This window comes from Manis pentadactyla, chromosome X (assembly GCF_030020395.1).
Source record: "Manis pentadactyla isolate mManPen7 chromosome X, mManPen7.hap1, whole genome shotgun sequence".
Lineage (NCBI taxonomy): Eukaryota > Metazoa > Chordata > Mammalia > Pholidota > Manidae > Manis > Manis pentadactyla.
Window position 1 is genome coordinate 27,438,192 of NC_080038.1, and position 14,421 is coordinate 27,452,612.

Consider the following 14,421-nt stretch of genomic DNA (forward strand, 5'->3'; position numbering starts at 1 on the left):
TAGCAAAATCAGTGGGCATAGGTAAAACAGCTATTGCATGCAAGTCAGTGATGGCAGAAACCACAGATTTTCCTTTTGTGACATGAAGTTATAAACATTCCTCAGCAAGTAAAAGGTAGTAATAGATTCTACAGCCAAAGTGACCCTATCATTAACTCTTAAACTGTATATCTGAGCCACTTTTCCAAGTCTTTAGTACTTAAATATTGTGAGTGGGAGCAATGTTTTGTTTATGGTCCTTAGTTGATCTTTATCTGTGACCTCGCTTGTTCCAGACACTTGATTCAATGAACAAAAAGTTAAGTTCCCCTACAGTCTAGAAATGAGGTCAGCAAACTTTTACTACTGGGGGCCAGTGAGTAAATATTTTTGACTTTATGGCCTCTATAATCTCTGTTGCAACTATATTTAATTTCCGTGTTAGCAGGAAAACAGCCATAGACAATATGTCAACAAACAGGTATTGCAATCACTCACTAAAACTTTACTAATAGACACTTAAATTGAAGTTTCATGTAATATGCATGTGTCACAAAATATTATTCATTTTTCTTTAAAAATGTCATTAAGAAATGTAAAAACCATTCTTAGCTGGCTCGCCAAACAGAAAAAAGAGTAGCACATGCCCCATAATTTGCTGACTCCTAGTCTGGAGGGGCCCAGTGGAGAAGTAGACACACCCAAAGAAATATCTGAAAAGGGGAATATTTTTTCATGAAACGATTCAACTCACAGACGTTTAAATTATCTCAGATATCTCCTTCTTCAATTCCTCTTTGGTTCAGGAGCTGCACACCCAGAACCAAACACTTTAGGAACAAGAAGTACAGCACCTCAAAAAGTAGTCAGTTCTCTGCTTATACAATTAATTGGAAGAAAATTTTTCTCTACTACCAGAAAGGTACAAATGAGTCTAATTCCTCGCCTGCATTATAACATGTGTAATGTTTGAAGTCTTTTTATCTTTATTCTCATTCCTTCAAGAATTCAACTTTCCCCCTTCTTCCTATCTTCAATGTCCCTCAAATGTTGTAGTTTCTAGTACCTTTCACCATTCAGATATTTTTCACTGAACACTTTCCCAAATGTTAAAGTTCCTCTTAAGCCATCATGTTCCTCAAAAAATAGAAAAAAATTCCTTTTAAAATTTGTTCTTTTCATGTCCTTCCTGAAAATATACATGTGTGACAAGACTACTTTCTGTTTGTTTCAATGCTGTATGATACTATGAGTGACATTGAAATTATGGGCAACGAAATCATCAGGTTTTATTCAATGAATTAGTTTTAAGCTTCACCTCTCTCACATACCATACTTATTAGACTGATTTTGAACCTTAGGACAGGATGTTATTCCTATTAAAATTAATCTTTTTGGCCTCACTGCATTTTCCAGGTGGTCATAATCCTTTGGTATCCTAATAATTCAATGTATTTGCTCTCTTTTCCAGGTAGACAGTTATTTTGATCTTTCTTCATGTTTCAGACATTAATATTTCACAGGCCAGGTGGGGCCAAGGTCAGAATTACGAAGCACACTGTGAGAGATCAAGGCCAAGTGCGAGAGCCAGGTGGCTAGAACTGTATCATAGTCCTGTGAGAGGCCCCCTTACTGGTTTTCACTGATGCATTAATTAACACGGCAAAGTCAGAATTATTTAGCAATTTAATTAATCGTTCATACATATCAAATGGCAAACCTTTCTCCATCCTGACTACATCATAAAAATCTTTTGACAAATTACATGGTATTATCAAGGTAACCAGTCATACCACATACTGTTTCATAGACCCTTGGAGAACTGTGGCCTATGTTTCCTTTCCCTTCACTGTAAACCTTCCCATCTTCCTCAGGAATTCTCACTTATTCCGAGTGAGGGGAAAATATTGCTAATTTTTCTCAAAAACACAATTCCAGTGTGAGATTGTTTTTTAACCTCTCTACCCTAATTATGGACTTTCCTTTTTCTTCTTCATTTTAGTTTATTAACTCTAGGACCAATTTAAAATGTTGTTATGGCTCTCTCTTTCTAAACAGTTTTGATGATTTTTTTCAGATGTACGTGTGTGTCTCTGGGTATGTGTGCACATGCTTCTGTAGTTTGTCTCTATTTGCTTTTTCATTCTTGAAAGAGAGATGGCATGAGAATTGGAGAATAATAACAGGAAGGCCACTTCCAAGAATATGTCTCAACTGATAAGTGTTTCCCCTGTTCATCTTTGTGGATGAGGAGCAATATACCTGAAAGTGGGCAACTCAATCACAAGTGGGTATTTTCACTAGATCACATTACCATAGAAGGAAAACTGAAAGACATTTTAAAATTAAAATCAATAATGTTCAATAAGATTTTTTTTACATTAAAAAAAACTACATAAGTAGTTAGCTATAGTCACTTTTACAGCATAAATGCCTTGGGAAAAGGCCAATCCAGGTTTGCACAGAACTGGATAAAACACAGAGATTTATACACGTCACCAATGCCATACTTAAAAAAAATATTTAAGTTAATAGCCCATTTCTTCTTCATGTTTTTTTTTTTCTGAATCTCTTCAGAAAACACAGACTTACGCAATTGGGTTTTGGAGGCTCACATGGTCTCACCACTCTGCATGCTAATCATGTTCCAGAAGCAGAAAGATCGGCAAGCATTTCCAACTCTTACAAAGGCATTTATCAATAAGAGTCCGCCTGTTCTTCAGGTGTGTGGACCAAAGCCTTTACTATTTCATTAATAATCAACAGCTGGTGCCACCTAGTGTCTGTCCTCTCCATTCTTCAGTGGAATCAAATACAGAGCACTTCCTAGTCACAAACGAAAACAGCCTGAACTATAGACAAAAGACCCCCACGGTTTGGGGAGTCCAGTGGCTGATTTAAATTACACTATCTTCATTGAAAGGAAAACCTTCTTTTTTAAGTAACTATGGTAACAGGAGTGTGAGGCTAGCAGGAAGCTCACATTTTTCTCACAGCAGAGAATTCACAAAAGGAGAGTCCTATTAAACATGTAAAATAGTTTTCACAGACTTGAATTGTCTCTTAGAATGGTTATAAAGTTGAGAAATGAAATGGACAGAAATGTATTTTAAACAGTAGTATAGAGTCGATTTTTGTCAACCAACCAAGAAATAACCCTATATTATATGGATGCAAAATTCTCTGTCAGTCTCTGAGCTTCCAAAAGATTAAGCAAGTACTGTTAACAGACAGTACAAGAGGGCACACAGCACTCTGAAGTCTTGACAGGAAATAATTAGGTTGCTGACCCACATCATTTAAAACATGTTTGCTGCTAAAACTACACACCTAGAAAACAATTTCTTCCCTGCCTTATGTATAAATTATGAATTATATGTTCAACCATAGTCACATATGCTTCAAGGTTAAAAAGTACTCTTCAAAATCTGTTTTTCAAAACATAAGTTAGTAATTAATTTAGAGGAATCCAAGCAGCATTCTTAGCCCATCCGTTCCTGACTGATTCCCTGATATTTAAATACATGTTGTTTTAAGTCCCTCTTTCTAAGAGGAGTACGTAATTGAAAAACATGGACTAACATTCAGGGGGTAAAGTTACATAACAGCCAGAGTGTTCCTTGACCAGACTGATGGGGATATTACAATTACTACAGAAAAGGAACAGGACATGTGAGCAATACTGTGTACACTGAAAGGTCCTTTTAGATGTTCATACATGCTAGCCTATTAACTTGGATGATTTAGCTACTCAGGTTGTTTGGGAGACCGGGCAAAGAGCTGAAGGGTTCTGTATTATACAGATAGTTAACATGTTGTCATGCTTTTCATACTCAGGAAAATCTATTTCTATATTATTTGACATCTGTTTTAAGCAAGCACTTGTTAAAAACAGCTTTGAATGTTTTATTTTTCTAGTTACCCTAGTGGGGATAAAAATGATTTCAGTATGTTCGGTCCGATACATACTCACTGACAGATCCCCATGACAGCGTATGAAGATAGAATATGGAAACAATGCATAGTTTTTGCAAAAAGCTTAAATTGTTCCCCTTGTCCCCAAAACTTTATTTTTGGAGCCAAATGCAGTCCAGGTTCATGCTGCATTTGTTTAAAAGTACTTACAAGTATAATCCACTGATTTTATGGGAAAGAAATTTTGCAAAACAGCAAAAGGGTTCTAAAAATTGTACGCAGACAAGAAACAACGTAAGACAAAAAACTCGTTAAGGTTCTAAAATGATTAAATACATCAATGCTCCAATTTTCAATAATTTCTCATATTTTGTCATTTCTCATTAACAGCTTTCAAAGCCCTATCTGAAACAAGCTGATACAGAGAAATTAAGAGCAGTAATCAAGCGAGAAATGATAGACCAGCTGGGTCGACATCAACTTGGCAAAACGTGAATACAGTTCAATAGCTGAAACAGATGCTAGAGTTGTTGAAAAACCCTGCAGGAGATATTGATGTATTTTCTTCATATAATGCAGAATGACTGAATAAATGTCAAAAGCCACAAACTGATGAGGAGAAAAGACTGACAGCCAAACTCCTTATAAAATAGAAACCAAGTGTAACAATTTTCAACCTATCCGAACATTCTATACATTCTCATTTCTCCTCATGTCTCAATATGCCAATATATCCACCAGTCCTGGTAACTAAACAGCATGTAACGAAGCTGGGGTAGCTTTACCCACAGATCCTCCCCCCTCTATCATCAGCTACCTGGAGAAACCTGGACTCTTGCAAAATACTTTATACCCAAATCTTCTAACACTGATTACCCCAGAAGTGTTTCCCCGAGGTTGGAGGTCAGCACACCCCCCAAGAAACCTAACGCAGCACAAGGAAATTTTAAAATCCATTCTGTAAAAGCCACACTGTTTGCAGAGTTTGAAGAGCTCAGCAACAAACCCCAGCGACTAACAGCTGCTCGTTCACACATATGCTTTGTCACGGTCAGCTTCTAATTGTGTTCATAATGATGTAATAGCTTTAATAATCCTACCTTCCATGCCAGCTGTTTCTCCTGTCACTCCATCATGCCAATAAGTTGGCTGCTGTAACAAATCAAGATAGTGCACAACAGCATCTTTCTCCTGATTCTGTCATCTTCCTGAAAGCATTCTATTACTGCCGACTGCTGGGAACCAGAAAGTCTATTTGAATTCCAACAGCTCCCCTTTCGCATGATTCAAGTTAGGTTAGGTGGGCATGCCTAACATGATTCTCCCAGTCATTTATTATGTAGCTGCTACAACGTCGGTGTGGTAACCACTCTGACTATCTGATACGTCAGTGGAACAAAACCTATACCTCGGAGCAAACACATGAGAGCCAGAGCAGCGTTCTGCATTTACCGAGCATTCTTCCTGCCTAAAAACGGTGGATCTGCAAATCTCTTTCAGTATCTACTGGGTCCTCTTTACAGATGCAAAGCCTCTGGATTAAATTCTTTTGCTAACTATACCAAGTGTAGAGTTCCTTTGCCACACGTCATACTATTCACCCTGAAATTTTGGCTGATTTTCACTTATCTTCACAGCCCTTTAAAGGTAAAAACTCTCTCTTCTGATTGTACTTTTCAAATAAGGATGCAGTGTGCTCAGCTGCATATCTCTGCTTTATTATAAAATACAGCATGCACTTTCTCAAATGGAATTTGCCTCTTTTGATTCTATGGAAAATTTTCTATTAAGAGGATTTTTTTTTCTAGAAAATACTTATTTTGCACATTGGAGACATTTAAAGCCTGGTACTCGGTGTGTTTCTCCCAAGAGAGGACTTTAGAGTTGATATTTTGGCTAAACAAGACTGTTTTCTTCAGAAAGTAAGAAATTAGATTCGTTGACTCCCTAACACAACTTGTTTACCAAGTAAATAAGTGTCATTTCAGGAAAATGCATTTTGCATTTTAAAGATACCATGTATCAATATTTTTAAAATGACAATACTACAGAGATGATGGCATTTGTATCTAAGACTTCTAAGTATGCCTCTGTTGGGGGCTTCATATTAATACTTTGAAGTGATGAAATAGGAAAATTTGTTTTCCTGAGAAAAAATACTTTAAAAGGGGGAATTGATAAAATGTTTCCTTTCAACCATCTACTAGCTATTCAGTTAGGTAGGGGAGCTATCTCCCAACCCCACAAAAAAATATACAGCTTGTTGGGTAGCTACATTATGAAACTTTATGAAAAAATTAACTTAGCATGTGTGAGATATGCCAATGCCATTCTTCTGAAATACTGTTTGCCTAAGGCGTATGTGTGTGTGTATATATATGTATACATTTTAGCTATTCTAAGTTCATTTTAATTTTTTATGTAACAAACACAAATAATCCCAGGGCATACATAACAATCAACAATTTATAGTTTATGTTAAATTTACAAATGCCAAAAACCCCAGAAAGATGAATTGAGTCGATATGAACCCACCAAATTTTTCTCTAGTATACATATCATTGCACTTAACCATTCTGAAAATGCTGGTTTAAAAATGACTGCTATTTTAACAAAAAAAAATCATTTTTGTGGTTACTACACTGATCTTAGGGGTTGCAAATGGCATAAATAAGCACCATTTGGTTTTGTTTCTACCCTTCACCTCTGCTTACTCTCCCTCTTCAACTCTTGCCTCTCCTTCCCTTCACACTTTTTTCCAGCCACAATGAACCTTTTGCTCCTCTAAAACTGTGCTCCTTACTGTCTCAGAGATATTGCATATTCTGTTTCACCTTTCCATAAGCCTCCCCTCACTTTGATTGCCTGCCTTCCATCCAGTCTTTAGATAATCAGGTTGAAACATAATTTGTTATATAAGGCATTTTTCATCCCCTAGAGAAAAGTATATTCCCCCTGAGATGCACTCTCACAGACCCTTGGACATCCTTTGTCTTCATATCAATGGCAAGTATTTGCACAAAAGAAGGTGGTAGGCTCTGTTCCCACTTACACAACACATGCACATATATGTATGAGTGTATTACACATGCATGCATGTGTGTATGTATATCTATCAATATGTCTATTGCTACCGTATTGATTCTCATTTAATTCTTATACATCATATGCATTTTACACATGAGGAGGCTCTGAAAGTTAAATAGATGGGCCAGGATCACATGGCCTTGTTTGTATTTCCTGGTACACTGCTACTTCTTGAGTCTGGAGATAAAGGTTTGTCTTGTCCATCAAATACTAATGTCCAGAGCAGTATTTGACAAACTATTACATCATTCACTCATACAGTAGAACTTGCTTTGTGAAATGTATTGTGCTAAGCACTGGTTGTATGGTGATGAGCCGAACAAATATGAATCCTATCTTCATGGAGCTTATGCGTAAGGGCAAGAGCTCTAAACTCAGGTCCAAGAGTCCACGGATAGAATTCAGTTGTCTGGTAGCTTGGAGAAGAGAACTACTACATCTGTATTTTCATTAACCTTGAACAGAACTGGAGCATTGTTTTCATTTATGTTTGTAGGCTAGAAACTGTAATAGCATTAGCAGTACCTGTGATTTTGTTGCTAATAAAAAAATCATATTTTTCTATCAATTTAGAGATGCTGCATAAACCACACAGTATTTTTTATATTCACCATTACTTTGAGATTATGGTTGTTATTAACTCTACCACTGTATCATGTTATTTAATGTGCTAATAAGAAAATATGTGTATTATTATCACAACTTTAAAAATATTTGGAAAAGTGTTATCTCAATACAATTGGTTTCTGCTGTAATCCTAAATATTTTGTGCATTTAAATATAATTCAGAAAAGCTTTTTTCCTTCCCTTGGCATTCTTTTTTATTGAAGTATAGTTGACACACAATCTTATATTGGTTTCAAGTATACAATACGGTGGTTCAACATTTACACACATTTATTAAATCCTTACCCCAACTAGTGCAGTTACTATCTGTCAACATAGGGAGATATTACAGAACCACTGGCTATATTCTCCATGCAGCATCAGCTATCAAAGGCCTTAAGGTGTCAGGGCTTTAAGCTTCACCAGGTGTCAAAGGGGTCCACGCTAGTACCTCTGGCCTAGCAGATGGGAGAATACAGCATATTGTGTCTAAACTCTGACAACCTGGGTTCACATAACAGATCCATGGCTTAACATTGATGTGTTTCAAGGCAAGATACTTATTGCCAGTTTACTCTTCTGAAAAAACAGGAATACTAATTGCTCTTTTGCATTCTTAATGTGAGGATTAAATAAGAAAATGATTGTAGGATACTTAGTGACATCTCTTAAGCTTTTAGTGACTGTTAGGTATTATCAATGAGAGGTCCAGCTAGAAATCACTATGACAAACAAAAACTGTGAAATAGATACAAAGGATTTGCAAAGATTTTATGGAAACTAGAAGCCTCATATACTACTAATAGAAATGTAAAATGGTAAAAGCACTTTTAAAACCAGTTTGAAAAGTGTCTTAAAAATGTAACCATATACATACTTTAAGAGCCACCCTTTTTACTCTGATGAAAGCATATGTCCATGAAAAAAACTTGCGCATGGATATTCACAGCAGCTATACTTCTAATAGTCCCAACTGGAAACAATCCACATGTTCACCATTATGTGAATGGATAAACAAACTGTGGTGTATCTAAACAGCAGAACACTACTTTGCCATGGAAAGGACTGGACTACTGACAAGTGCATCATCATAAATGAAATGCTAAATAATGCTAACTGCAAGGAACTGAGCTTTTTTAAAAAAGAGTATATACTGTATGACTGCACTGATATAAAAGTCTATAAAATGCAAATCAATCTATAGTGACAGTAAGCAGTTTAGGGATTACCTAGGGAAGGGAAAGATGAGAGACAAGGATGAGGGGTTACAGAGTCATGAGGAAACTTTTGAGATAATGCATATGTCCACTGTCTTGATTGTGATGATGATTTCATGGAGATTAGAGAAATCAAAATGTATCAAGCTGCACATTTTAAATATGTATGGTTTATTATATAATAATTATGCCTAACTACTAAAAATAACTCTATCAGACTTTGTTCATTCATATCAGTTTAATTAAAAAGTTACATAATGTGCTATCACTTCCTTAAAAGAAATGTTAATCTATAAGTTTCCTAATATAGAACATAATGCTCTTAATAATTCCCTCAACTGCATATAATAATCCTGAGCACCCCAAGAAAATAATTTTCCCTACCATCTGCTATTGATAGCTCTCTGTGCCATCACTGAACAACCTGGAAACTGATGTTTGTCTAACAGCAGAAAAGAATTCTGTTCTATACAACAAACATAAGTTTATTTATTGTGAGCATATAAACCAGTAAAATAAACTATTAGGCTGGTTACAAAATGATCAGCTGCATAAGATCTAAGGCATTGATCAATATTAGCTTGTTGCCATATAATTCCATGTTACAGAAAACCTTGAAACAAGCTTCCTTTAAGTAAAGATTAAATATTAAAGGCCTTGATTTTATAAGTTATCCTCATTTTATAGCAAAGGATTTCATATCAAACTCAGTGACTACTTTGAGAGGAAGATGACTGAGGAAAAACCAATTGAATCCATGTGACAGTAAGACTGAAAACAATAAAACACATTCCCACATAAAATCCTCTCATATGCTATATTAAAACTGTTGAAGTGGTAAAAAAATTTAGCCACATCACTGAACACTTAAAAATTATTACCTCAGTGAAGTTACAGCTGGATCAATGAAAACCAGAAAATCTTGTCTTCATAATTTGAATCTAACACTGTTCCCTTCTGCAGTTTAGAATAACCAAAAGCTATTAAGATATTTAAAACACACACATAACCCAGGTTGTGTCACTATCTCAAATCTCTCCAATGGCTTCTCATCACCCTTAGAACAAAAGCCATTATTACAGCCTGTAAGACATTGACTAATATACCCCTGATGCTCTTACTCCTCTCTACTCCCATATGCTACCTCCTATATACCTTTTCTTATTTTTCTCTAGTCCCACTAACTGGTCTTATGTCTCCTCAAACATTCCAAGCGTATTCCCATTTGGGACATTTTCATTAGCTGATTCTTCCTACCAGAAATGTCCTTCCACAGATACTGCAAGTCTCATATCTTCTTGTGCAGGCCTCTGCTCAAATGTCATCTCCAAAGAAAGCCCTTCCTGGACTTCTCTCTCTAAAATAATACTTCCCTGACCTTAATTCTCCTCTATTTCTTTGCCCTGCTTCACTTTTCTTTATATCAGTTGTATCAACCACCTACCATTAAATAACTGATTTCAATAATTCAAATATTTATTAAGCTTCTACTTCATGCTAGACACTCTTCTCTTCTGGGTTCTGAGACTACTACTGTGATTATAGAATTTGTAGTTTTGTGGAAAAGATAGATTATTAGACAAATAAAAGTGTGATTCTGGGAGGAGAAAAGACGGTGGTATCAGAAGTGTGGCGGAAATCTCCCCCTAAAACCACATATATTTTGAAAGTACAGTAAATACAACTCTTCCTAAAAGAGTGCCCAGAAGTAACAGTACACCAGCCAGTCTACATCTGCAAGAAGTCAACATATCATCAAAAAGGGTAAAGTACAAAGCTGTGACCTGGCGGGACCCAAGCACTTCCCCCACCCCAGCTCACTGGCAGGAGGAAGAGATCAGAGCAGAAAGGGAGCAGAAGCACAAGATTGCTAAATATCCAGCCCCAGAAAACTACCCTGGGAGCACAGACCCACATTGCATGGTGCTCTGGAGATTAGAGGGGCTGAAAACCAAAGTCAGAGCCTTAGACTGTGAACAGGTTCCGACAACTGGCTGCCAAGTCACAAAAGAAAAGCAGGCACTTTAACAGACTACTCAACAATTAAAAGGCTGCTAAAGGGGCAAAGGTTTAGGAGAAGGAACAGGTGAACAAAGTCGTCCTGGCACACTCAGCCCAGCAGGTTGGGAACTTTCAGGAACTTCAGGCGCCCTATACCCCTGGTTGGTAATACAGCCCTGAGGCCCCTCACCATGATAAACAGCCTGCTGCTCTATCCTCCACACTGGCACTTGCATACAAATCTGCTGTCCCCACCATTGCTGCAGACCAGCTGGAGAACAGCCCTATCTAAAGCAACTACACAGCATGATGCAGAGGCTTCTCCCTGCATGCAGCTATCTCAGACAGCAGAGAAAGGTACGGTGACCGGGAAGCACGAAAGGGCTTTGACCTCCCTGCAAACAACCGTGCCACCTGCCAGTGACCCCCACCATCTCACTAGGCCATACCAAGGCTGCCCCAACCAAGGCAGCTTAAAGGATTAACCCAGGGGCTGCTCCCTGCATGTGGTTGACCGGCACAGACAGTAGAGACAGGCACTGCGACCAGGAAGCACAAAAGGGCTTTGTCCTTGCAGCAGAACCCACGCCACTTGCTTGCGACCCCCGCCATCACCCTAGGCCATCCCAAGGGTCACCCCGCCCACGGCAGTTTAGGGGATTAACTCAGAGGCTGCTCTCTGCATGTTGTTCACTGGCACAGAGAGTAGAGACAGGCACAGCAACCCCAAGCAGGAAGGGACTTTGTCTTCCTAGCTGAAACATGCGCCACTCACAGAAGACCACTCCCATTGCTCCAGGACTATGAAAATCAGGAGAACATTGTTCAATCCAAAATCCCTAAAAAACAGCAGAAAGAGGGCTCAGAGAGACTGAAATCACTAAAGTTCCTGAAAAATAATTCAAACTAAAAGCCATAAGCATGCTAATGGAGCTATAAAAAATATTCAAGAGCTAAGGGATGAATTCAGGAGGGAGATAACTTAAATGAAACAAACAGTGAAGGGATTTAAAAGCAGATTAGATGAGGTAGAGGAGACAGTAAACAGAATAGAAATTAGAGAACAGGAATACAGAGAAGCTGAGGCAGAGTGAAAAAAGGATCTCTAGGAAAGACAGAATATGAAAACTGTGTGACCAACCCAAACAGAACAATATTTACATTGTACGGGTATCAGAAGAAGAAGAGAGAGAAAAAGACATAGAAAGTATCTTTGAAGAAATAATTGCTGAGAACTTCCCCACTCTGGGAAAGGAAATAGTATTTCAAGCCATGGAAGCACACAGATTTCACAACACAAGGGACCACAAGGAGGACAACACCAATACACATGATAATTAAAATGTCAAAGATCAAGAACAAGGACAGAGTATTAAAGCAGCCAGAGAGAGAAAAAAGATCACCTAAAAAGGAAAACCCATCAGGCTATCATCAGACTTCTCAGCAGAAACCTATAGACCACAAAGGAGTGGCATGATACATTCATTGCAATAAAACAGAAGTTCCTAGTACCAAGAATACTCTACCCAGCAAGACTATCATTTAAATTTGAAGGAGGGATTAAACAATTCCCAGATAAGCAAAAGTTGAGGAAATTTACCTCCCACAAACCATCTCTACAGTGTATTTTAAAGGGACTTCTCTAGATGGAAGTATGCTAAGGCTAAGTATCTGCCACCAGAGGAAAAAAAAACATAGCAAAGGAAGTAGACCAACAAAATACTAACCAAATGCAAAATTAAATCAGCTACCCACAGTCAGTTAAGGGATATACAAAGAGTACAAAATACGTCACCTAACATATAAAGAGTGGAGGAGGAAGAAAAAGAAGGGAGAGAAAAAAGAATCTTCAGACTGTGTTTATAACAGCATAATAAGTGAATTAAGGTAGACTGCTAGATAGTAAAGAAGCTTCCCTTGAACATTTGGTAACCACGAATCCAAAGCCTTCAATAGCAATAAGTATATACCTATCGATAATCACCCTAAATGTAAATGGACTGAATGCACCAATCAAAAGACATAGAGTTACAGAATGGATAAAAAAGACACATCTATATGCTGCCTACAAGAGACTCACTTCAAACCCAGACATACACAGAATAAAAGTGAGGGGATGGGAAAAGATATTTCATTCAAGCAATAGGGAGAAAAAAGCAGATGTTGAAAGAAACATAATGATAAAGGGGTCAGTCCAACAAGAGGATATAACCATTATAAATATCTATGCACCCAACACAGAAGCCCCTACATATGTGAAACAAATACTAACAGAATTAAAGGGGGAAACAGAATGCAGTGCATTCATTTTAGGAGACTTCAACACACCACCCACTCCAAAGGACAGATCAACCAGACAGAAAATAAGTAAGGAGACAGAAGTACTGAACAACATATTAGAACAGATGGACTTAATGGACATCTACAGAACACTTCACCCAAAGCAGCAGGATACAAATTCTTCTCAAGTGCACATGGAATATTTTCCAGAATAGACCACATTCTAGGACACAAAAAGAACCTCAGCAAATTCAAAAAGATTGAAATTGTGCCAACCAACTTCTCAGATCATAAAGATATGAAACTAGAAATAAATTGTACAAAGAAAACAAAAAGGCTCACAAACACATGGAGGCTTAACAATATTCTCCTAAGTAATCAATGGATCAGTGACCAAATTAAAACAGAGACAAGCAATATACGGACACAAATGAAAACAACAGCTCAATGCCCCAACTTCTGTGGGGTGCAGGTAAGGCAATTTTAAGAGGAAAGTATATTACAATTCAGGCCTATTTAAAGAAGGAAGAACAATTCCAAATGAATAGTCTAAATTCACAATTTATGAAACTGGAAAAAGAATAACAAATGAAGCCCAAAGTCACTAGAAGGAGGGACATAATAAAGATCACAGAAGAAATAAATAAAATTGAGAAGAATAAAACAGTAGAAATAATTAATGAAACAAAGAGCTGGTTCTTTGAGAAAATAAACAAAGTAGATAAACCGCTAACCAGACTTATAAAGAAAAAAGAAGAATCTACACACAAACAGAATCATAAATGAGAATGGAAATATCACTATGGATACCACAGAAATATGAAGATTAGAGAATACTATGAAAAATTATATGCTAAAAAACTACATAAACTAGAAGAAATGGACAACTTTCTAGAAAAATACAACCATCCAAGACTGATTGACACAGGAAAAAATAGAAATTCTGAACACACCACTTACCAGCAACGAAAAATTGAATCGGTAATCAAAAAACTATCCAAGAACAAAATCTCCGGACAAGATGGCTTCACCACGGAATTTTATCAGACATTTAGAGAAAACAAAATACCTATTCTCCTTAAAGTTTTCCAAAAAATAGGAGAGGAGGGAATACTTCCAAACTCATTCAGTGAAGCCAGCATCACTCTGGAAATAAAAGGCATACAGATTGGTAAGGAAGAACTGTCACTGTTTGCAGATGACATGACATTGTACATAAAAAACCCTAAAGACTCCACTCCTAAACTACTAGAACTGATATTGGAATACAGCAAAGTTGCAGGATACAAAATTAACACGCAGAAATCCGTGGCTTTCCTATACACTAACAATGAAC